At 41.3% G+C, this 26,476-nt stretch overlaps 1 protein-coding gene across 3 annotated transcripts in view; it reads left to right on the top strand.

Annotated features, from left to right (window-relative positions):
• Positions 1–26,476, top strand: part of kmt2e (lysine (K)-specific methyltransferase 2E) — a 139,148-nt gene that overhangs the window by 14,846 nt on the left and 97,826 nt on the right. The window lies entirely within an intron of this gene.

Genomic DNA, 26,476 nt, shown 5'->3' on the forward strand with positions numbered 1-26,476 from the left:
AAATTATCTGGCTACAGGTCTAGAACTACACACGGTTTTACAAAGCAGAGAGGGAGCTAATCAGGGCAGCCTTCTGTTCTCAGCCTTTCCCCAACAAGACTGAAAGCAAAACCACAGGTTCAAACTTAAGGCTTTTTCCTCTGCCACGTGATTGCCGTTATGTCTTCCAGCTTTTCATTAATTAAATGCTTGGCAGTTGAAAACAAACAAACAGCTCCTTCTCGAGTACTGTAGAGCTCAGGTGTTTGCTTGGAAGAGGCTTGCTTGTTGACAGTTCCAAGGTGAACTTATGACCCTTTTTTAAAAAAAACTCTCAGGCAGCTTCCAATGTCCAAATAATGCAATATTTTACCTTAAAAGGTAAAATAAAGTTTATAGAGATATGATTCTAATACAAGTCTAATATAATGTGCTCTCTGGTTGGCTCCAGAACGTGCTTCTCTAAGAAGCTATCTCGAAAGCATTCTGTGAACTCCTCATCCAGGCTACCACTGCCAATCTGATTTTTAAAATCACCCATGATTCTTGCCTTCCCTTTATCACAAGCACCCAGTATTTCTTCTTGTATATGTTGTCCTAAATTGTGGTTACTGTTAGGGAGCCTGTAGACTACTCCCACTAGTAACTTTTTTCCCCAAGTATTCCTCCTCTCCACCCAAACTGATTCCGCATCCTGATCTCCTGAATCAAGGTCATCTCTAACTATTGCACCAATACCATCCTTGATCAGCATGCTACCCCTTCATCTTTACCTAGCTTCTTATTCTTTTTGAATGTCATATACCCCATAATATTCGGGAGCCAATCCTTTCATCCTGCAGCCATATCTCTATAATGGCTATCAGATCATATTTATTTACTTTAATGTGTGCTATCAATTCATTTACTTTGTTATGAATGCTACGTGCGTTCAGATACAGAGCCTTTAGTTTTGTCATTGTAACACCTAGTCTTGACTATTGGTGTATTCTTATGCTTTATCTTTCTGTCCCTTCCTGCTATTCTATGGCACCCATTTCCCATATTACTATTGTGGTCTCCTGCCTTAAATCTACCCCTTGATTTGCCACATCTACCCAAGCTTGATCCCTCACTCCCTTATTTATTTTAAAGCCCCCTCTACTTCCCATGTTATGCAATTCACATTGTTCCAGCATAGTTCAGGTGTAGACTATCCCAACGGTGCAGCCCCCACTTTCCCCAGTACTAGTGCTGGTGCCCAACAAAAACCGGAATCCACTTCTCCCACACCAGTCTTTGATCCAGAGATTATTACCTTTGAGGTTCTGCATCTTCATTTGGTACCTAGCTCTCAAATTGACTATGCAGAACCTCCTCCCTTGTCCTGCCTATCTCATTGGCACCTACATGGACCTCTGGTTCCCCTGCCCGCTTCCCACTGCAAGTGGCCTCTCCAGCCCTGAGCACATGTCCTGCACCCTGGCACCGGGGAGGCAACACAGCCTTCTGGATTCTTGCTCTTTGATGCAGAGGACTCTGTCAATTCCCCTCACTATACTGTCCTTTACTACTACTACTACATCTTTGTTTGCTCCTCTGCATGAATAGCTTCATGTACTGTGGTGCCATGGCCAGCCTGCTCATCCACCTTACAGACCTCGCTTTCATCCATACAGGTTGTGAACATTTTAAACCTGTTTGACAGTTGCAAGTCTGAGGCTCCTCCACTGCTGTCTGCTCAGCTCCATTACCTTCCTCACTCATGGTCACATCCTCCTGTCCCTCACTGCTGGCTGAAACAGACGACCTTATTCGAAGAGGCATGACCATAATCCTGATCTGGAATTCCTCTAGCCCCTTACACTTTCTGCAGATGTATTTGTCCTGGATCGCCTTGGCGTCCAAAGCAGCCCACATCCCACAGCTGTAACATAACACCTGCCCTGCCATTGTTACTTGTGTTATTTAGTTAACTTAATTACTCACTTAATTAACTTAGAATAATTCCTATGTATACCACACCTCTTTTCCCCATGCACTGAATTCCCACTTGAACCTTCACTGCTCACTCAAGTCTCACTCTGGCATAGTTAGCTGTCTCCTCGCGTTCCCTTTACTGATGAAATACTTGCCACTTGCCTGGATGAGTGCAGTTTCAATAACGCTCCAGCCTAATACCATCCAAGACAAAGCAGTCCACTTGATTGGCACCCCACCTTGAACATACACACTTTCCACCATTGCACAATAGCAGCATCTTCTAACCGTGACCTCTACCACCTAGAAGAACAAGGACTGCAGGTGCATGGGCATGTCACCACCTGCAAGTTCCCCTCCATGTCACACACCATCTTGACTTGGGAATATATTGCCATTCCTTCAGCATCACTGAGTCAAAATCCTGGAACTACCTAACACAATTGTAGGTGTTCCTATATTGTATAGACTGCTGCGGTCCAAGACAGCAGCTTGTTACCTCCTTTTTAAATAGTTGGGCATGGGTAACAAATGCCCACATTCCATCAACTGCAGCTCTGGTTGGGAGCTAATAGCTGATTGACTCTGGCCTATCCTGATATGTGTGACTCAGTACTACATCCAAGGTTGCTTGTACTCATCTGGTCAAATGGGAAACCCACTGTGAGGTTGTCTGTTTTAAATTAATATTGACACATAATTTGCTGGAGCGAGGTATGTCCTGGTGTGTGCTGTAAGTTGGATTTTTTTGCTTATCCTTCAGCTCCACTTATTTTTGTGCTACAAATTGCTGAAAGTGCCAATTGAAAGTGAGGTCAACAGGCACCTTTGAACTTGGAGAATGACTGGACCGAAGGTCTATCTCTTTAATCAATGAAGTTTAAGAATTTTTAAACAAACAGTGAATAGTAGAGAAGGACACATGGTAAATTAGAGTCAGATTAATTGCTGAAAGATAAATAAAGAGAAGGAAAGAAATATTAGAGCAAGAGAGAGGTTGAGTGATAAATCTCATCATTAAAGAGTTCTTAAGTCATGAAATATCAGTCCTAATTTGCATATATGCTGCAAATGCAGCAACTTCTTGAAATTCATTGGGAGACTGATGGCAAGCTCTCATTTTTGCAAGGCTAACAGTGGAGCAAGGCAAATTGTCAAGCAACTCATGTCATTATCTCTTTGCCACAAATTATCTTCCCAGGAAATTCAGGACCCTTGAATTCCTTGTACTTATTCTAGAATAATAAAGAAGATGCTTTTTATTTGTTTGAGTCTCTTTTCAAGTCTGTTTTCAAAAGATGAGTTTTCATAAATATGATTTTCATGATTTTAAGAATTTCTGTTCATTTAGCCTCAACCTTTGACAGTTATCATTTAAACATAGCCTTATCATTTTTGTATAAAACAAGGTAGTCAACTCCCTATGGCTTTTGACAAGGGGAATCAAGGCCAAGTGTAGCCTTCAGGAGTTGAAGGTGGGTCTAATTGGACTTGGACATCTAAAAGTCATATTTTATGCTTATTTTATATAATCTTTTGTTTTGATATTTATAGTTATAATAGAAAAATGTACAGCAATTTGGGAAGCAGAGTAGATTTGGTTGGAGTCATAGGAGTTTGCAATACAGGCTGAAGAGCTGGAAAATGTAAAACAGTGCTGCCATTAATGGGAGGGTGTCAATACAGTTAACAAATGGCAGTTTTCATTATAAATGTGAATGAGAATTTACAGTGGCTGGCAGGAATGGTGTGCGGATATCAGATTTTTAATATGCTTGTGCAGTTCTGGTCTCCACATTATAGAAAGGATGTGATTGCACTGGAGAGGGTGCAGAGGAGATTCACCAGGATGTTGCCTGGGATGAAACATTTAAGTTATGAAGGAAGGTTGGATAGACTTGGGTTGTTTTCGTTGGAGCAGAGAAGACTGAGAGGCGACCTGATCGAGGTGTACAAGATTATGAGGGGCATGGACAGGGTGGATAGGGAGCAGCTGTTCCCCTTAGTTGAAGGGTCAGTCACAAAGGGACATAATTTCAAGGTGAGGGGCAGAAGGTTATGGGGGGATGTGAGGAAAAAAATTTTTACCCAGAGGATGGTGACGGTCCGGAATGCACTGCCTGGGAGGGTGATGGAGGCGGGTTGCCTCACATCCTTTAAAAAGTACCTGGATGAGCACTTGGCTCGTCATAACATTCAAGGCTATGGGCCAATTGCTGGTAAATGGGATTAGGTAGGTAGGTCAGGTGTTTCTCATGTGTCGGTGCAGACTCGATGGGCCGAAGGGCCTCTTTTGCACTGTGTGATTCTGTGATGGGTAGCTTTCCTGAGTACTTGTTAACTGTATTGACCCTCCCATCAGTGGCAGCGCTGTTCTATATTTCCCAGCTCCTCAGCCTGTATTGCAAACTCCTATGCTCCAACCAAATCTACTCCGCTTCCCAAATAAACAGAAACTGCTGGAAATATGTAGTAGGTCATGACCAGTGAAGAGAAAAGAGATTTTGGATGTAAATCCTTAATGAGAACACTGAACACATCTAGCAAAGGATGTGCAATGAAGTATTCTGAGGAAAACTACCTAGATGTTTATGAAAATAACCATAGCAAGAAAAATATGCTCGAAATAAATATTAAATTCACAACTGCAGTATATTTTAGGTGTCTGGATATTGCTAAAATGCATGGGTCGAGAAAACAAACCTACCATTAATAATTTGATAAAAGAGGTAGAATTTAATTTTTTCTTATACGAATCTACTAAGTTTCTTGTACAATGTGCCCAATCAACTATTTTACTTTTAGTGGAGGTGTGTAGGTGATGCACTTCCATCACGATGCCTGTTTAGATAAACAGCCCTTAACCCCCAGAACTGAAGGACACAGATTGTATTTGTAAACACTAATTCTGCATGAAGTGGATTTCACAAGTCAGGGTTTGTCACTTGAGGTGAGTTAACACAAAAACAAATGTTATGTGTTATATACTCATAATTCACGTATACATACATAATAGCCATTATTTATTATTGATGTCACAGCAGCACTCTTATCAGGTAACCTGTTCATTCAGACATTAGAAGAGAAGATTACATTATACATTACATAGAATATACTGCACAGAAACAAGTCATTCAGCCCAACCAGTCCATGCCGACATTTATGCTCCACTTGAATATACTTGCATTTTCCCTCACCTAAATCTCTCATCGTAACTCTCTATTTGCTTCACCTTGAAATGTTTCTCCAAATGCACCTATATACTATTCACTTCAACCACTATCTGTAGTAGCAAGTTCTACATTCTCGCCATTTTTTTGGGTAAAGAGGTTTCTTTTGAATTCCATGTTGGATTTATTGATGACTAGTTAGGCTCTTCCCTACAAGTAGAAACAACTTTTCTGCATCCACTCCATCAAAACCTTTCATAATTTTAAATTCCTGTATCAGGTCACCCCTCAGCCACCTTTTTTCAAAAGAAAGTATATTATTGGATACTATTCTCAGATATTGAAATCTATGAAACTAATGGATATATCTTTGTGAATCACTGCATAATAATTCACCTGAGGTGTTCAGGTTATCTTCTAAACCACAAGAACAAATTGAGCTGTTATGTTCATCACCTAAATTATTCTGTTGGAATTCTGTGCTATGGATCCAAACCACCAGAACTGCCACTGTTGGTCAGAAACATCACAGCTATTGCAGTTAAATCACCACTGTGTTGTTTCTTAAGTTCAAAACGTGGGTAGTACCAATAACAAAGTATTAGACACCTTTGCTCTGGCCGATTTGAAATCCTTTCCAAGTAACACAATTGCCTAGAATTCTGCACTTTATATGTAGAAGTTCAAATACTTCATTAGCCGTGAAATAAACAGAAAATGCTGAAAATATGTAGTAGGTCATGACCAGTGAAGAGAAAAGACAAGTTGAGATCTTGGATGTGAATCCTTAGTGAGAACACGGAACACTTCTAGCGAAGGATGTGTATTGAAGTGTCATAACTTGTCTTTTCATAAGTGCTACCTGGACTGTGATGTATTTCCAGTTCTGCTTTTTAAGGCCAGTAATAACGAAGGTCTACCCCATGGGAACCCAGCTTAAGTTCTTCAAATATTTGTGTTTTTACCAGTCATCTGCTGATCTGTACTCATTACAGTTTCCTCAGGACATAATGTTACCTTGTATTTCTCATTTCCTGTCAAATTCAGTGGCTAATAAATAAAACAATATTGTATGTTTGAATTTTTCTTGTAAATTGTTTTCTCCTGGGATGGGACAGTGTTGTTTTGTATATGAAATAAGAGTGAGGTGTACTTTTAGTGATTGTACTTTTACAGTAAATTACATTTGGAAAACTTGTGTTTATTGTGGTTTTTCAGGTTTTTGTTAACTTTATGTGCATGTGACAGGGAGAAGGTGGGAAAAGCAAAGATGCAGAACTGGCAGGTCGCATACAATAATTTTCTGTAATTTTCATATATCTTACATAGTTATGGTAATAGTTCTGCAATTTGATAAATGTTCACCATTTGGACACACAGTCCACATTGACCCTTCAGTAAATTGCTGAAGGAGCACTGCATTGTTGATAATGTCATCCTTTGAGACATTAAAATGAAATTTTTCTGAGGTAAAAGGTCCTGTGACACTATCTAACGAAGGGCAGGATGATATAGTGACTCTGCCAAAAACAGCTCAACCAGTTATTCACATTTTTTATGGCTTTCTGCTTTCCAAGAAGTTGTCAGCATGCTGTCTGCATAGCAATTTTGCAGCAGTTTCATGTGATTTGTGGAAGATTTCTAAGAAGTGATGTATTTTTGGCAGAGTACAGATAGATCGATTTCTATCACACCCCTGCCTGTCCAATTGTCTCCAATGCATTTTTCTGAATTCACCTATCCAGTCCAATTTTGGCAAGTATCTACTTTCACTCTATCCATGGAAGTGAATTGCACATCCTCACAACTTTTTGCATTTAAAAAAAGTTTCTCCTGTTCTGTGTTTTAAATGTTTTTACATTTAATACTCTATCCATGACTCCTTGTTCTTTACCTTTCAATTATTGGAAACAGTCTACTTTTATGTACCCTGCCCCATCCTTTTCATAATTTAAAATACATCTGTCATACAATACAATCTGTCTCACAGCATCATGTCTGCTTCAACAGCCATCAGCAAAGGGATGTGCAATTGTTCCATCATTTTTGAGTGTCCGGGATAGTTTTCTGCAGTAGTATGTTCTAGAGTCAGCAAGAGGGAATGCCATTATTAGATTTAGTAATGAGTAAGGAGCCAGATTTAGTTGGCCTTAATGGTGAGTGAAAATTTATCTTAAGTGCTTGTAATATGAGTGAGTTGAAAGTAGTGATTTGACTGTTAAGACTGACTTCAATGGAATGCAACAGAGACTGTCCACGTTAAATTGGACAAATCTGTTAGCAGGTAAAATGACAGAAGAATATTGGGAGGGAATCAAAAAATAATTAAACACGATACAGAATGAGTTTATATTCCTAAGAGGCAGGGACTCTGCCAAAAAGACAGCCAGAATGAAAAGGGTAAGAGACAACAAAACTAAAAAACATAGAAAAGTGCAAAAAATAGCATAGATCCTGGAAAAGAATGGTGAAGGATGACAAAACAGAGCTATAAAAAGGGAGTATAAAAATAAACTCTTTTATTCGTTCATGGGATGGCTAAGCCAGCAACTATTGCCCATCCTTAGATGCCCTTGAGAAGGTCATGGTGAGCTGCCACCTTGAAACACTGTAGTCCATGTGTTATAGGAGCACCCACAGTGCTGTTAGGAAGGGAGTCCCAGGATTTTGACCCAGCAACAGTGAAGGAATGGCGATCTTGTTCCAAGTTAGGATGGTGTGACTTTGAGAACTTTCAGGTGCTGTTCCCATGCACCTGCTGCCCTTGTCCTTCTAGGTAGTAGGAAGGTGCTGTTCAAGGAGCCTTGGTGAGTTGCTGCAGTGAACCCTGTAGGTGGCGCACACTGTTGCCACTGTGCATCGGTGGTGGAGGGAATGAATATTTAAGGTGCTGGATGGGATGTCGATCAAGCAGGCTGCTTTATCCTGGATGGTATTGAGCTTCTTGAGTGTTGTTGGAGCTGCAGTCATCCAGGCGAGTGAGAAGTTGCAAAGTTATTAAAGTGCATACACCATTTTTACAATTATATTAGGAAGAAGGGGACTGACCAGTAGCAGTGAGGGTCCCTTAAACTAATAACAGTGCTGTCAGTGAAAACAAGAAATGACAGATGTTGTGAGTTATGAGGAGGTTGCAAGGAGGTTTCAAGGGGACTTGAGCAAGTGAAGTGAGTGGGCAAGAACATGGCAAATGGAATGTAATGTGAATAAGTGTGAGGTTATCCACCTTGGTAGAAAAAACAGAAAGGCAGAGTATATCTCAAATGTTAAGATGTTGTGAAGTGTTGATGTCCAAAGGGATCTGGGTGTCTTTGTTCATGAATCAGTAAAAGCATGCAGGTGTAGCAAGCAACTAGGAAAACAAATGGGGATTTGAGTAGAGGAGTAAAAGATCCCTTGTTTGAAGCCTTGGTGAGACTGCACCTGAAGTATTGTGTACAGTTTTGATCTCCTTATCTAAGGAAGGATATACTTTCCATAGAGGGAGTGCAAAGGCAGTTCACCAGACTAATCCCTGGGATGGCATGATTGTCTTAAGAGGAGAGATTGAGGGAACTGGCCTGTATTCTCTCAAGTTTCAAAGAATGAGAGGAAATCTCATTGAAACATAGGAAATTCTTACAGGGCATGACAGGGTGGATGTGGGTAGGATGTTTTCCCCTGGCTGATAAGTCTGGAACCAGACAACACAGTCTCAGAGACTGAGAGGAGGAGGAGGAATTTCTTCACTCAGAGGAAGGTGAAACTTTGGAATTCTCTACCTCAAAGAACTGTGAAACCTCACTCATTGAGTATGTTCAAGACAGAAATTGATGTATCTCTGTATACTAATAACATTAAGACATAAGGGAAAGTTACAGAATACTGAAAGGCCTGGATAGAGTGGACGTGGGGAAGATGTTTCCATTAGTAGGAGAGACTAGGACCCGAGGGCACAGCCTCAGAGTAAAGGGAAGACCTTTTAGAACAGAGATGAGGAGAAACTTCTTTTGCCAGAGAGTGGTGAATCTATGGAATTCATTGCCACAGAAGGCTGTGGAGGCCAGGTCATTGAGTGCATTTAAGACCGAGATAGATAGATTCCTCATTGATATGGGGATCAAAGGTTATGAGGAGAATGGGTTTGAGAAACTTTTCAGCCATGATTGGATGGCGGAGCAGACTTGATTGGCCTAATTTCTGCTCCTATGTCTTATGGTCTTTTGGGATAGTGGGAAAAAATGGCATAGAGGTAGATGATCAGCCATGATCTGTTTGAATGGCGGAGCAGGCTTGACGGGCCGAATGGCCTGCTTCTGTTCCTGTGTGCTGAATGATTGGTATTTAGTGAGGGAAGCTGTGTGCCAAATATCCCAAGGAAACTAATTATATGATTCCAACCACAGTGCCTAACTTTGTCTCACTAGTAAATTTGGATATGTGACTTTCTATTCCTTCATACAACTGTTCTTAGTTGAAGTCCCAACACAGATCCTTATGTTCAGCTGATTTCTCAAAAAAGTCAATAATTTGCCTTCAATTCCATGGGTTTCAACTTTAAATAACAGTCTGCTCTGAAGGACTTTATCAAATGCCTTATGGAAGTCTACAAGAAACTAATACCAAATCAGGGATTTGATTCGGGAACCAATCCTTTAGATTGTAAAACTGCGCATGTCACTCTGCTATTTAAGAAAAGCATGAGGGAAGCCAGGGAATTATAGACCAGTTAGCCTAACATCTGTTGTTGGGAAATTGCTATTAAGGATAGGGTGACTGAGCACCTTAAAAATGTTCTCCTGATTAGAGAGAGCCAGCATGAATTTGTAAAGGGTGGATCAAAACTGACGGATGTGATTGAATTTTTATTGAAAAGATGACTAAAGTGGTGGACAGGAGTAAGTCTGTAGTTTCTTGTAGACTTCCATAAGGCATTTGATAAAGTCCTTCAGTGCAGACTGTTATTTAAAGTTGAAACCCATGGAATTGAAGGCAAATTATTGACTTTTTTGAGAAATCAGCTGAACATAAGGATCTGTGTTGGGAATTCAACTAAGAACAGTTGTATGAAGGAATAGAAAGTCACATATTCAAATTTACCAGTGAGACAAAGTTAGGCACTGTGGTTGGAATCATACAATTACAAAGAGATATTGATGGATGAAATGAATGGACAAAGCTGTGGCAAATTGGTTTCAATGTAGGCAAATAAGAGATTATTTACCTTGGACCTGAAGGGATAGAACAGGGTACTTTTTAAATTAAATGGTTAAAAACTAAAAACTGTGGATGTCCAAAGGGACCCAGGGATCTGGATACATAAATCATTAAGAATTCCATGACCAGGTATAGAAAATAATCGAAAAGCCTAATGGAATGCTGGCCTTTACATCTAGAGGACTGGAAAATAAGGGGGCAGAAGTCTGCTTCAGCTGTGCAAAACCCTGGTTAGACTACACTTTAATAGTGTTTAGGCACCACGCCTCAGGAAGGATGTGTTGGCCTTTAAGGGAATGCAGATAAGATTTACCACAATGATACCTGGACTCCAAGGGTTAAGTTACGAGCAGCTTAGAAAGTTATGGGGTGATTTGATTAAAGTTGTCAAAATATTACATTTGAATTAGGAGCAGGAGTAGGCAACATGGTCCCCTGACCCGAGAGGAATAGATGGCGGGCTGAGTTTTCGGACGTCAGGAACCTCATTGTTATGCATTGCATATCATTATAAGCCCAGCTCACCGCAATCAACCCCACCCCTCGCAAACGCTGGATAATCATACCAACGTGTTTCACAACTTTATGTAACCGATGTGCACCTAGTGAGCTGCACTTTGCTCAGGACTTCGAGGTTTGTTTGCCTAAATTGCTTCAGGCAGCACTCGTGGTCATCAGTGCCAGGCTTTGCAGACAGCACACATCACTTTTAGGGGGGCTGACAGGCAGATCTCTACCTACCAAATCAGTCATAAGGCAGAGTGGCTTTTCAACTCATGCAGGGCTAGGGCTTGCTTGGGGAAGGGGCAGAAGTGGCCTCAGGCAAGGGAAGGGGCTTCCGGGTGAAGGCTATATTGGGGAAAGAGGGTACCCCAAAGTACATGTGGGGGCACAAGTTGATCTGTGCAAGTGGCCTATAGATGGTGAGGGATGAGGAGGCAGTCTCCAGAGAAGATGAGGCCAGATGGAGATGTGAGGATATGTGTGATTGAGTGAGTGTTGATGTCCCTTGAGCTGGAAGTGAGTGAGATGCCAGTGAATGTGTGATGGGCTTGAGTGTGAGAGTTTAGCGTGCTGAGATGGTTGCCTTACCCTGGCAGTGAGATGAGACCATTCATCCTCTTTCTGCATTGGACTGCAGTGTGCTTGCACATGGACAGGGGAGAGAGCAAAACCTGAGTAGGTCACAGCCAGAGTGGGTATTGGCAATTTGGTGCAAAATGGGAATTCGGTGCATAGGGGACGAGGTGCTCTTTGCATTTTTTCCTTGCTTTCCAACTTCTTAAAATCTTCAGAACGTGGGTCTTGCCCTGCTGCAGCAGTAGAGGCTACAAGGGAAAGGAATCACTGGTAAGTAGTGGGTAAGGTATTTGCTACTTTAATCGCTTATAGTTTAAGGTTTTTTGTGGTTTATAGTTCGTATATTCTACAGTAACGAGGATCAGGAAAGAAGGGCCCTAGAGTAATTGATTTAAAGGGATAAGTCATAGCAGGAGCGCTCAAAGCCATGGTGTGCTCCTCGTGCTCTATGTGGGAAGCCGGGGTCATTTCCAGTGCCCGGGACCAGCATGTGTGCAGGAAGTGTGTCCAGCTGCAGCTCCTGGAAGCTCAGGTTTCAGAGCTGGAATGGCGACTGGGGACACTGTCGAGCATCCGTGTGTCTGAGAGCATCGTGGATAGCACATTTAAAGAGGTGGTCACACCGAAGATGAAGGGACGAGGAAGGAAGGGAAGTGGATGACCACCAGGCAGTCCAAGAGAAACAGGCAAGTAGTTCAGGAGTCCCCTAGGATCCCACTCACAAATCGGAATTCCATTTTGGAAGTTGATGAGGGCACTGGTTCCTCTAGGGAGTGCGGACAGAGCCAAGCTTCTGGCACCACAAGCAGCCTGTCTGTACAGGATGGGAGGAAGAACAATAGTAATAAGGGATTCTATAGTCAGGGGAATAGATAGGTGCTACTGTGGCCGTCACCATGACTCCAGGATGGTATGTTGCCTCCCTGGTGCCAGGGTCTGGGATGTCACTGAACGTCTGTAGGGCACCCTGAAGGGGAAGGGTGATAAGGCAGAGGTCATGGTACATGTTGGTACCAATGACATAGGTAGAAGGAGGGATGAGGTCTTGCATCAAGAATTTAGGGAGTTAGGCAGTGGACTAAAAAGCAAGACCTCTCAGGTTGTAATCTCTGGATTACTCCCAGTGCCACATGCTAGCGAGCTCAGAAATAGGAGAATAGCGCAGATGAATACGTGGCTTAAGAGTTGGTGCAGGAGGGAGGGTTTTAGACTGCTAGATCACTGAGACCGTTTCTGGGGAAGGTGGGACCTGTACAAGCGGGACGGTCTACATCTGAACCAGAGCGGGATTAACATGCTTGCAGGCGGGTTTGCTCGTGCTGTTGGGAGGAGTTTAAACTAATTCGGCAGGGGGAGGGGACACAGAATGTTAGCAGAATAGGGACACATCATAATACAGTAAAACAATCAAGTCAGAGGGAGTACAGCTGCATTAAGTTTCAAGGGAGTAAGGCAAGGCTGGATGGCCTCTACTTTAATGCCAGGAGCATTATAGGTAAAATGGATGAGATAAGGGTGAGGATTGACACGTGAAATTGTGATATAGTGGTCATCACTGAGACGTGGTTGAGGGAAGAGCAGGATTGGCAGCTTAACATTCTGGGATATAGAATCTTCAGGCGAGACGGGAGGGGGTAAAAGAGGAGTAGGCGTTGCATTATTAGTTAAGGAGACAGTTATTGCAGTAAGGAGAGATGATATCTTGGAGGGGGCATTGAATGAAGCTTTGTGGGTAGAGTTTAGGAATAAAAAAGGGGCAGCCACATTGTTAGGTGTTTATTATAGACCCCCAGATAGTCAGTGGGAAATTGAGGAGCAAATATGTGCACAATTTGTGGAGGTGTATAAAAACAATAACAGTTGGGTAATTGTATTAGGTGATTTCAACTCCCCCAACATTAATTGGGATAGACGTAGTGTTAAGGGCTTGGATGGAGTGGAATTCTTGAAATGTGTACAGGAGAACTTTTTAGGTCAATATGTAGAGGGTCAAACAAGGGACGGCACAGTGCTGGACCTAATTCTGGGGAATGAAGCCAGACAGGTGGCTGAGGTGGTGGTGGGCTAGCATTTTAGCGATAGCGACCACAACATGGTACAGTTTAAGTTTGTTATGGACAAAGAAAGCAACAAGTTGCAAAAAAAATGTTTTGGATTGGGGGAGAGTGGATTTTAGTAAAATAAGGCAGGATCTGCCGAGGAAGACTGGGAACAGTTACTTGTGGGGAAATCTACGGAGGAGCAGTGGAAGATGTTCAGAAAGGAAATGGGGAGGTTACAGGCTCAACATGTTCCCTGTAGGGCGAAAGGATGGAGTAACAAGCCCAGAGAACCATGGATGACTAGAGATATTAAGGTTACGATGAGAAGGAAAAGAGAGGCTTTTAGCAGGTATAAGGGAAGCAAATCAGCAGAGGCATTAGTGGAGTACAGAAAGTGCAGGGTGGAGCTTAAGAAAGCAATTCGGAGAGCAAAGAGGGGATATGAGAAAGTTCTGGCTGGTAAAAGTAGGGAAAATCTCAAGATATTCTATAAGTATATCAGTGGGAAGAGGATAACCAGGGAAAGAGTAGGGGCCATAAGGGAACAAGGGGGCAATCTATGGGTGGAGCCAGAGGACATCACTAGAGTGTTGAATGAATATTTCACATCTGTCTTCACCCAAGAGAATGAGGATGAAGGTAATTGATATATGGAGTGACAAGGTATTGGAGGTGTTGGCAAGCTGAGAAGTGGACAAATCTCCAGGTCCTGATGATTTGTGTCCCAGACTGCTGAGGGAGGCATGGGAGGTGCCGGGTCTCTGACCCAAATTTTTAATTCCTCTCTCGCCATGGGGGAGATGCCAGAGGACTGGAGAACTGCTAATGTGGTTCCACTATTTAAGAAGGGTTGTAGAGATAAGGCAGGGAACTACAAGTCAGTGAGTCTCACGTCAGTGGTAGGGAAACTATTGGAGAAAGTTCTGAAGGAGAGTATCTATCTCCACTTGGAGAGGCAAGGTTTGATCAGGGATGGTCAGCATGGCTTTGTCAGAGGGAGGTCATTGCTAACAAGTTTGATTGACTTTTTTGAGGAGGTGACCAGGTGTGTAGGTGAGGGTAGTGCAGTTGATGTAGTTTATATGGTTTTCAGCAAAACCTTTGACGAGGTCCCAGTTGGGAGACCTATAAAGAAGACAAATGCACATGGGGTACAGGGTAATTTGACAAGGTGGATTCAAAATTGGCTAAGTTGTAGGAGACAAGAGGGTGATGACAGAAGGCTGCTTTAGTGACTGGAAGCCAGTGTCCAGTGGCGTACCACGGGGATCTGTGCTGGGTCCCCTATTATTTGTCAGTTATATAAACAACATAGATGACTATGTGGGGAGTAGGATTAGTAAGTTTGCAGATGGCACAAAGATTGGCCGGTTGCTTAACAATAATGTTGAGTGTCTTGCGCTATAGGAAGATATTGACATGATGGTCAGATAGGCAGATAAGTGGCAGATGGAATTTAACCCTGAAAAGTGTGAGCTGATACACTTTGGAAGGAGTAATTTGACAAGGAAGTATTCAATGAACGGCATGATACTAGGAAGTTCTGAGGAACAAAGGGACCTTGGCTTGTGTGTCCATAGATCTCTGAAGGCAGAGGGGCATGTTAGTGGGGTGGTGAAAAACGCACATGGGACACTTGCCTTTATCAATCGAGGTATAGATTACAAAAGTAGGGAGATTATGTTGGAGTTGTATAGTACCTTATAGAGGCCACAGCTGGAGTACTGTGTGCAGTTCTGGTCGCCACATTTTAGGAAGGATTTGATTGCACTGGAGGGGGTGCAGAGGAGATTCACCAGGATGTTGCCTGGGATGAAACATTTAAGTTATGAAAGGAGGTTGGATAGACTTGGGTTGTTTTCGTTGGAGCAGGGAAGACTGAGGGGCGACCTGATCGTGGTGTACAAGATTATGAGGGGCATGGACAGGGTGGATAGGGAGCAGCTGTTCCCCTTAGTTGATGGGTCAGTCACAAGGGGGCATAAGTTCAAGTTGAGGGGCAGGAGGTTTAGGGGGGATGTGAGGAAAAACTTTTTTACCCAGAGGGTGGTGGCAGTCTGGAATGCACTGCCTGGGAGGGTGATGGAGGCAGGTTGCCTCACATCCTTTAAAAAGTACCTGGATGAGCACTTGGCACGTCATAACATTCAAGGCCATGGGCCAAGTGCTGGTAAATGGGATTAGGCAGATGGTTCTCACGTGTCGGTGCAGACTTGATGGGCCGAAGGGCCTCTTCTATTCTGTGAATGCCAGCCTCTTCTGTGCTGCATTGACACTGATCACCATTGCCATTGCCTACCAAGCTGGAGTGGTGAGATTGTTGGACCACATGCAGCCAGAGCAGGGCTAGAGGACATTACAGCTGGCCTCCATGGCGCCCAAAAAGCGTCCCAGAGACTCATCACTGAATCGGGGGCTGCAGTCTTTTTGCCTTTCGGAGCTATGTCTTCTGTGCAACAGTCTTGGGCTGGAAACACTGAGAGGTGTGCTTGCTGCTGCACTTTAAATATGGCAGCTGGCGCAAGGAAGCAGCTAGGTTAAGGCATGGTGAGCAAATGAGACCCCACCTGCCGTCGAAACAACTTGTTTCCCAGGAATGCATGATTAATGAGGTGGGATTGGGACGATGAGGTGTGAAAAGTCGCCATTGCGGCTGTAGGTAAAACTTCCTTTCCCCGCCCGCTACTGCACTGTGCAAACCTGGGATGAACAAGACTATTTTTGCTAGTTTTGGAGTCTAGACTGGGGGTCAGAGTCTAGAAGTTAAAACCAAATCTTGAGTGAAATTAGGAAGCATTTCTACACACACAAGGGTGGTAACAGTTTATACACTCTTATACAATAGCAGTTGTTTCTATATTAATTGTCAGTTTAAAGTTGAGACCAATAGATTTTGTTATCCAAATAGATTGAGATATGGGGCAGAAATGGATACCTGGAGTTAGGTCACAGATCAGCCAATATCTCTTTGATGATGGAACAGGCTCAAAGTGCTAAATGGCCTACTCCTGTTCCCATGTTCATATACACACTCACTCATGCTTCCCCTTGAATCTAGTTTTCCTGGATTTGTGTCTGCCTTGGTTTCAATGGCAGTTAATAGTGTTTTGCGACTATGTTTGTCACATCAGGAATTGAGAGAGAACTGACGTTCCAAATAGTCAGACCAAAATATCTGTATTTTAACGTCAAGCATATTAAGTTATAACAAGATACAGCAGACAACATTATTTTCCAGCTGTATATCTCTGATCCTTGTCACTAGGATATCTTTAACCTGAATCATATTTTACATTCCCCAAGCAGTGAGATTAGTGTTAAATATCACTGCAAAAAAGTTGCATTTTCTCTGTCTGATTATTTGGTTGTATATTTGTTTGTAGTATTGATATTTGATGTGTGTAAATATTCTATGCACTTGTTGTTGAACCAGATCTAGAGGTGTACATTCTAAGTCAATAACCTATCAAGATATTTAGACAATATATATTTGTCGACAACCTTTTGTTCATTGCCAGTAGTTATTTTCTTAACCCACGTTTTAATAGTGAATAATAAAAGATTCATAAATAAACCTTTGGATATAGGAGATAATGGGTCCAAATAATTACTGACGGTTGAAAACTGTGGTTAAGCCAAAAGTAATATAGCATTAAATTTATCCCAGTACATGTTTTATGTTAAATATACTGGAGACTGGTGTAGCAGCACTGCATATTTGACCATTATGTCACAAAGTCAGAGGATGAGCATTTGATTCCTTCCACTTGATTTAATTTTTAATCTCAAATAATTGGGGTTAGGGGTGGGTGGGAGGGAAGGACTGGATGATTTGAATATCCATTGAGTAATTCTAGTGCATCTCCTTTTAGGAGAGAGGCATTTGAGAAAATATGCAAGTAGGCTGACAGCTTGTTGGAAAGTATTTGCCAGTGTGGGAGATTGTGCCTTTGCAGTAAAGTCCTTTAAAAGTGTACATTTGAAGTATAATTACATATTTCATTACAGATGGTGTGAGAATCTTTTGGCATAAGTTTATACTTTCATGTTATATATGCTGGAAATTTGATACTGGGTTATGCAGTGTTAATAGTCTGTCCTTTCAACTCTCAGATAAATTAAAACTTGACTGAGATTGATGGGACAGTGTCTCTTATTGCAATCCCCAGCTTCACGTAACAATATTGCATACAGAACTGCTCATTGTTTTGTATTGATTATTAATCTTCCTCTGAGGGACCACATGGATGAATATGTGGGAAGTGGTGATGTCTTGCTAGAGAAATAGTAGACCTTTTTGTTGATTGGATTATTCTTAGACAGGTATGAGGGAAGCTTTATCCTGTTTCTGATTTAAACCACCTGTGATCTGGGAGTATTTCAATTAAATAGAATGTGTTAATTCTCAAATCATTGACACCTAAAACAATGAGCAAATCCACAAGGGGAGGAGGAGATAATAAAGGTTAACTGAAATCTGGGTGAGTTTTTTTTAATTGTAACTAATTGCTAGTAATGTATTAGTAATAATAAGTAATTGTTTATGCTTCACAAAAGCCGCCTCCCGCCTTCCTTACACCCCACCAATATACCCTATCCCTTCCTCCATCACCTACTTATCTCGCTTCCCTAAACCTGAACACATGAGAATACAAAATAAAGGAAAATTATGAAATTAAAAATAAATGCCCTTATGCTATTCTCCTCAACCATCTCATATGGTTGCAAGATCCACATTCCTACCTTTAAGGGAAAAAAAATCTTTTTATAGATATTTTATAAAGAAACTTTAACATAGAAAATGTTTTGAGGTATATCACAAAAACAATCAGACAAAAACGGATGCTCAGCCGAAGAAGGAAATATCAGACGGGGCAAAGAAGGAAATATTAAGAGCGATGAGTACTAGTTTGATAAAAGAGATGGATTTTAAGAAATGGGTGGCCTGGGCATTTGAAGGTGTGGTGGCTAATGGGGTGGAGAGAGATTGATAGATACATCAAAGGTCACTATAACATCCAAGGGGCTGCCATTGACCGGAAACTGAACTGGACCAGCCATATAAATACTGTGGCTACAAGAGCAGGTCAGAGGCTGGGAATTCTGTGGAGAGTAACTCACCTCCTGACTCCCCAAAGTCTGTTCATCATTTACAGGGCACAATTCAGGAATGTGATGAAATACACTCCACTTGCCTGGATGAGTGTAGCTCCAACAACACTCTCAAAAAGCTCGACATCATCCAGGCGAAGCAGGCTGCTTGATTGGCACCCCATCCACCACCTTCAACATTCACTCCATCCAGCACCGATGCACAGTGGCTGCAGCGTGTACCATCTACAAGATGCACTGCTGCAACTCACCAAGGCTCCTTCAACAGCACCTTCCAAACCCATGACGTCTACTACCTAGAAGGACAAGGACAGCAGATGCATGGGAACACCACCACCTGCAAGTTCCACTCCAAGTCACACCAACCTGACTTGGAACACTTGCCGTTCCTTCACTGTCACTGGGTCAAAATCTGAAACTCCCAAACTGTGAACTGTAGACACACCTATAGCACATGGACTGCAGCGGTTCAAGAAGGTGGCTTACTGCCACCTCCTCAAGAGCAATTAGGGATGGGCAATAAATGCTTGCCTAGCCAGTCACGCCCACATCCCATGAACAAATAAATGATCCATGTAGATTTGTAGTTTGCCATTGACAACTCAGAGCTCAATGGCCTACTGTCATTATAAATCCAATATTTGTCAAAAGCAGTTAACATCACCAGTGTGCCATTTGCAAAGGCAGTGGTCAAAAACATTGATAAGGAGTTGTTGAGTGTTAGTACTAAGTGAGTAAAGCAATTTTACTTTGTCTGTATTGTTCTGAAACCTTCCTAGTCACTGCACAAAGAAATTCTACTGAATTAGTTGGTGCTTATGATTTTAAAACAACTATATTGATCCTGTTGCTGTAAAATTTGCTATGCAAAATGTGCAGTGGTGGGGCATGAGTGGCTGGCCTAAACTATTATTTGGTGACAATGAGTCCAGGCATTGGTTCAGTCATGCAAAGATCATTGACTATTTAATGGCATCTATGTTATATTGTTCTGCACTCATAGATGTTTTTGCCTATTTTGTCATCAGTTATTTAGTTACAAGCAGATTGTTTATGTTCAATAAAATTGAAGGTAAATTGTAATAAATCTTGAGGTGATGAGAAAATCATCCATGTGTGCTGGCATAGCAGTGTAGTCATGCATGTGTGCTGGTGTAGCAGTGCTAAGCATCTAAGGAGGTCAGATGATATAAAGTATAAGAATAAAAATTGAGTAATTTATATTAGGTATCTTGACCTAGGTTTAAATTATTATTTTCAATTCACTTTGTTTTCTTCTTTATAAATATCAATGTAAGCTGTAGTGAGTTTAAAAGTATTACTGTTTGTGGTTTTCTGACACACACACGCTGATAACAGAATGCTGCTTATTTTATTATATAGAACTGAAGATAAGTTATGCATCTGAAAAGTATTCTGTACGTATTTTTTACTTGCAGATCTTGAAAACACCAATCTGATGCATACCACGAAAGACATTTAAAGTCATTTCAGCGACTTGATCTTTTTCTCTAGTTCAGAGTCACAGCTAATCAGACTTGGGGAGCAAAAGGATTTTGGAAAAGAATATAGAAAAAAGCAGCGCTCTTTTAGGCATGACAATTTCAGGTGTAATATAACTATAGCTCTTGGTTATAGTTATTTTTATTTGTTCCTGGAATATGAGCATTGCTGCCCATCCCTAATTGCCCTTGAGAAGGTGGTGGTGAGCAGCCCTCTTGAACTGCTGCAGGTCATATGGTGCTGCTAAAAAGAGAGTTCTAGGTTTTTGACTCAGTGATGGTGAAGGAATGGTGATATGGCTCCAAGTTAGGATGGTTAATCTGTAAAAGCTTCTTATTAATGTATTCTGCAATATTTTAATATGCCAAGCTCAAAATTAGTGTTTTCAAAATGTTAAGTTTTTGTTGGTGCTATATCTTTGCTGACAAGTTTCCTTCACAAAATAAGCAACCAAAGGAGGCCCTGTTTTTGGTCAAATTGTATTGCCTAAAGTATGTGGAATGTATCATCATAACTAAGAGTCACCAAACGAAAATACTGCGAAATCCACTTAAGTAGGAGTTTCCATTTGCCTGACTTTAAAGTCCAGACACTCTTATCAGGACATTTCCTATTTCCTAAGCTCAGACGAGTTAAGGCCAGGCCTATTGACCCCAAATGTGCTGGGGTTTAACTAGGCAAAAAAAACTATGCAGTTTACTGATATCAAGCGCTGGTTACTTTCCCATTGTTTTTCTAAATATCTGATCAGGCATTGGTTTGAAGGATTATCTAGAGTTGAGGGTGAGTCTGAGTTTGACTTGCCAAATGCAGTCTGTACTGTAATAGACCAGGCTGATCAACTATCAAATATGTTGTAGAGTATTTGGACTTGCTTGGCTTTGATAGTGGATTGCATCATCTACCATAAATTATAGGTGCTTCTGATGCTAGTTATATTGGAGTAACTGATGATGGCGATTCCATTTGCCTTTCCTTCCAAGGAGGATGGTCATTAGACAACTGATGAATGTAGATTTAAGTAGCTATTAGGCAGACTGTCGGTATAGGGCATGGTGAACACAACTGACCACAGTTTGGTTACTTATCAAAGTAACTGCATAAGTTGAAGGTGCAGAACCCACTAACATCTGGTTGTCTCTTTGAAAATCAATTAAGATGGGAATACGTGACCACATGTTTACATATTAGTTAATGCCTTCCACCAACTTTTCTCCCAGTCTGTTATTCTGGCATCTGCTTTTGTGGCTGAAGGAGCATGCAGGACAGTTTGTTGACCCACTTGGGTGCCCTAGACATTCAGATCCATTGCTGTATGCTCGTTTTACTTGCCACCAACTGCTTAATCCAAGCTCCTGTCAGATGCTTTACAAAGAGGTGTGCCAACTGCAAGACTGTTTTCCTCCTCTAGATGCTGAATGACAAGGCAGAACTTCCCAATTTTTCACTGTGTCCCCTTCTTGCCACAAATATATTTTAGACCTAGGTCCTTGATCTCTAAGTAGAAGGAAGTTCCTGTGTTGCATGCCTAGGCGCTCTAGACTGAGACTGATAACAGTTCAGTCCGTAACAAAAGAAGATTGAATTAAGTGCAGGCTGGAATTAAGTACTGGAAATTACCTGTGAGAATTCCATTTTCAATTTTATTTCAAAATGTTAATGAGTGAAATGTTTTTCTAAAATAGGGCATTTTGTACTAACAGTCAGCTTCCTATACTGAATGGAATGAGTTCAGCATGCAGAAATTCTGAAGTATACAAAATATCTTCATGTGATTTTGGACAACAAGGCAATTTTTATTCAGTATTTTTATAATGCCTGAAGGTTGACAAACATTACAGAGTTCTCCCTTGGAAAAGTCAGTGGTCTGGTGGGAGTTGAATGTAATTTTTTGCTCTTGTAGACCTGGTAATTTAGGCTGTTAGGATTGGAAACCTCATGAGACCTGCTGTTTTTGGAATGTTTATTCATATTCATATTGTAAAGTTTCTGCCTAAAAGGCCCTGAGAAACCAATTTTAAATAGGAAGACCTATTTCTTGTAGCACTTCAATCTTAAACGCGACCTTCTACGTGGCTTGATATAATAAGCACTCTGCATTATCCATTGATTTCTGATAGATTTCTTCATTTTATGACAGATAATAGACAGAAGGGAGTGAGGCAAAAGACAGGAAATTACAGGCCGATTAGCCTGACCTCGGTCGTTGTTAAGATTTTAGAGTCCATTATTAAGGATGAGATTTCAGAATACTTGGAAGTGCATGGTAAAATAGGGCAAAGTCAGCATGGTTTCATCAAGGGGAGGTCATGCCTGACAAATCTGTTAGAATTCTTTGAGGAGGTAACAAGCAGGTTAGACAAAGTAGAGCCAATGGATGTTATCTACTTGGACTTCCAGAAGGCCTTTGACAAGGTGCCGCACAGGAAGCTGCTCAGTAATATATCCACTAGCATGGATAGAAGATTGGCTGTCTGGCAGGAGGCAGAGTGGGGATAAGGGGGTCCTTCTCAAGATGGTGGCCGGTGACTAGTGGAGTTCCACAGGGGTCAGTGTTGGGACCACAACTTTTCACTTTGTACATTAATGATCTAGATGAAGGAACTGAGAGCATTCTGGCTAAGTTTGCAGATGATACAAAGATAGGTGGAGGGACAGGTAGTATTGAGGAGGTGGGGAGGCTGCAGAAGGATTTAGACAGTTTAGGAGAATGGGCAAAGAAGTGGCAGATGGAATACAACGTGGGCAAGTGTGAGGTCATGCACTTTGGTAGGAAGAATAGAGGCATAGACTATTTTATAAATAGGGAGAGAATTCAGAAATCTGGAGTGCAAAGGGACTTAGGAGTCCTAGTCCAGGATTCTCTTAAGTTTAACTTGCAGGTTGAGTCGGTAGTTAGGAAGGCAAATGCAATGTTGGCATTTATTTCAAGAGGACTAGAATATAAAAGGGATGTGCTGCTGAGGCTTTATAAGGCTCTGGTCAGACCACATTTAGAATATTGTGAGCAATTTTGGGCCCCGTATCTCAGGAAGGATGTGCTGGCCTGGAGAGGGTCCAGAGGAGGTTCATGAGAACGATCCCAGGAATGAAAGGCTTAACATATGAGGAACATTTGAGGACTCTGGGTCTATACTCGATGGAGATTAGAAGGATGAGGGGGGATCTGAATGAAACTTACAGAATACTGAAAGGCCTGGATAGAGTAGACGTGGGGAAGATGTTTCCATTAGTAGGAGAGACTAGGACCTGAGGGCACAGCCTCAGAGTAAAGGCAAGACCTTTTAGAACAGAGATAAGGAGAAGCTTCTTTAGCCAGAGAGTGGTGAATCTATGGCATTCATTGCCACAGAAGGCTGTGGAGGCCAGGTCATTGAGTGTATTTAAGACTGAGATGGATAGATTCTTGATTGGTAAGGGGATCAAAGGTTATGGGGAGAAGGCAGGAGAATGGGTTTGAGAAACTTATCAGCCATGATTGGATGACAGAGCAGACTCTATGGGCCGAATGGCCTAATTTCTGCTCCTATGTCTTATGGTCTATTTGAAATTTATTATCCAGCAATCATGTGCCTATTTTTCCATTTTTAATAAGGGGGAAATGGTGGAGTAGTGGCAACATCACTGGGCTAGTAATCCAGAGACCCAAATTAATGCTCTGGGGACATGGATTCAAATCCCACCATGATCAGCATGGTCAACTTAAATTAATACAATTTGGAATTGAAAGCCAGCCTTAGTGACTGTGAAACATCATCAATTGTTGTAAAAACCCATCTGACTCACTAATGTCCTTTAAGGAAGGAAATCTGCCATCTTTGCTCAGTCTGGTCTACATATGACTCAGACCCACAACAATGTGGTTGATTCTTAACTGACCCCTGAAATAGCCTAGCAAGCCACTCAATTCAAGGACAGTTAGGAACAGGCAAATGCTGGCTCAGGCATTGATGCCTACATCCCATAAAAGAATAAAGCACCAAGGAACTTCTGTACAAAATCCAGGAACTACATTGGGTGTCATGGGGAAGAATTATGCCCTACAATGTTTTACTTAGCATTCCAAATAATTTTAACTTAATTGCGAATGCCCTGGATTTAGAAGCTTTCTCTTTCCAATTATCACTGTTTCTTTTGCACCCACTTTGTCTCTGTCTTTCTCTCTCTCTCTGCTTACCTGTATCTATCTTTCAACTTTTTTTGACTGCTTACCTGTATCTATCTTTCAACTTTTTTTGACTCTTCCTCCTTTTGGTTAGTTTTTCCTTCCGTCACTCCTAGAGCTTTCTGTGTCCATAACTTGCATGTTTCTTTGACTTACTCAACTTGTAACTTGGATTTTTTTTAAAGCTTAGGGTGTGCAACAAGATAGGAATCTTTAATTTGTTGGGTCTCGAGGGCACTGGAACTGGATCTAAGCAGGAAGATGCTGCAGCATGAGAGAAATAGGGGTCTAGAAGGGTAAACCGCCAGAGGGAGTGCGCACAAACACACACACACAAACACCCCCCTTCTAATCCTAGATGTGCCTGACAGATTTTAGCAGGCCACAAGAGCAGACCCAATCTATGGTCCTCAGATCCACTCACCCTGCACACTCACCAAACTTATACAATGTTGGGCCAATAACACAACAGAAGTTGAGGAATAGCTCCTTTAGGTAGTGCTGTTAGCAGCAATTTCTGCTGGCTCCTGGTTCAAATGATTGACTTTGGATTTTTATCTTCTTTTGTTCAAATAAAATACAGAAACTGTAAAGGCTGGGTAGTACATGCTGGATGACCATTTTTAATACACCGCTAGTGAATCCCTGGCGGCTTAGTCAGTTCAAGCCCCATTCCAGAGGCTTGACACTTGGGTGCAGCCTTGAAGGAGTGCTACACTGTTAGATGTGCTGTCCTTTGGATCAGACATTAAACTGAAGCTCCTTCTGCCATCTTGATGGACATCAAGATTCCATTTTCAAGAAGAGGTTCAAGGTTCTCTGTATCCTGGCCAACATTTATCCTTCAACCAGTGTCACTAAAACTGATTATCTGGTTATTTATCTCATTGGTGTTTTTGTGCAAATTGGATGCCATGTTTGTAAGCATTATAACAGTGACTACTGTTCAAAAGGTACTAAATTGACTTAATTATTGGGCTTTAGGACATCCTGAATTTGGAAGAGCACTATATAATTTCAAGTTTGTTCACTCTTTACTTCTCTGTCTTTTTGTTTAAGTGGCCAGTTGTGATTGTCAGAAACTCTAAACCAACTTTTAATGCTTTTTTTGAAAGTGATATTAAATTTTCATAGATGACTTCCACTAATTGATGGCAATATTGGCAACATAAGTACCACCAGAATATGGAATTGTTATAGATACCCCAGTTGACATACTTTTAATTGGCTTATCCACAAACACAGGAATGGGTTCCAAACAAATAAATGAATTTTGAAGGCCTTTTCTCCTCTAACATCAATTTATTATTATGGGTAGTTTTTATAAGCTTTTTAAGACCTCAGTGTCCATGGTAATGGAGCCTGGAACAAGGGTGCAGGAAAGCTAGGAGAAGGACTTAAAAGATTAATTAGCTACAGAGGAATAAAATAGCAATATGAGAGGCAATAAACTGTATCTTTTCTGTATTAGATTGAGAAGAAGAAGTGATGTTAGTGCACTATACTTTTACCCACCCCATGCTTGGAGAATAATTTATTAGTTTTGTGAGGAACTGTGGAGGTACTGGCAGTTTACCTAACCTTCATTGCCAAATAGTTGAACAGGTCCAATAATGAAAAGCAATCTGGAGATGCTGAGAAGTTCACCTGGATCAAAGTAGTGACCACAAATTGGTGTTCTCTTAGAAGCTCTCAATAAATAACTTAGTTTTTTTTCTGTTTGTGACCTAGAATGGGCATATCCAGGAGTAGAAAAGACCAGCGTAGTAGTTGATAAATTTAATTTCCATGTTTCAGCAAAATTGAATGCAGGAGATTGTGATTACAAAGAAAGGAGTTCCTATATGCTACCAAGCACATCATTATAAAGTATAATTTCTCAAGAATAAATCAAATTTGAACCTTGAAAAATGGTATGCTATTTTCATAGATCTGCATCAAAATATCAAAAATCCTAGAACAGTATCTTTAAGAACCTAACATACTCACTTTTGATTCCAAAATATGTTTATGTTGTGTATTGTTGATTTCAGGATGTATTGCAACTGGACTTTATCCTGGGAAAGCAAAGAAATTTGTTAGGAATAATTGTGTGTGGGACTGAAACATGCCTCCATTTTGAGTATACAACATCTGCCTTCTGTGTCAAAACTGAACGTCAGCAGATGCAGATCCAAATTCCTGCTCTAACATTGTGCCTTAATTCTAACCTAGAGGACCTTGTTCTTACGAAGTTGTGAAGTATTATTTTCCCTTTTGTTATCATGTAC

The sequence above is a fragment of the Carcharodon carcharias genome, chromosome 13 (assembly GCF_017639515.1).
Source record: "Carcharodon carcharias isolate sCarCar2 chromosome 13, sCarCar2.pri, whole genome shotgun sequence".
In the NCBI taxonomy this organism is placed as follows: domain Eukaryota; kingdom Metazoa; phylum Chordata; class Chondrichthyes; order Lamniformes; family Lamnidae; genus Carcharodon; species Carcharodon carcharias.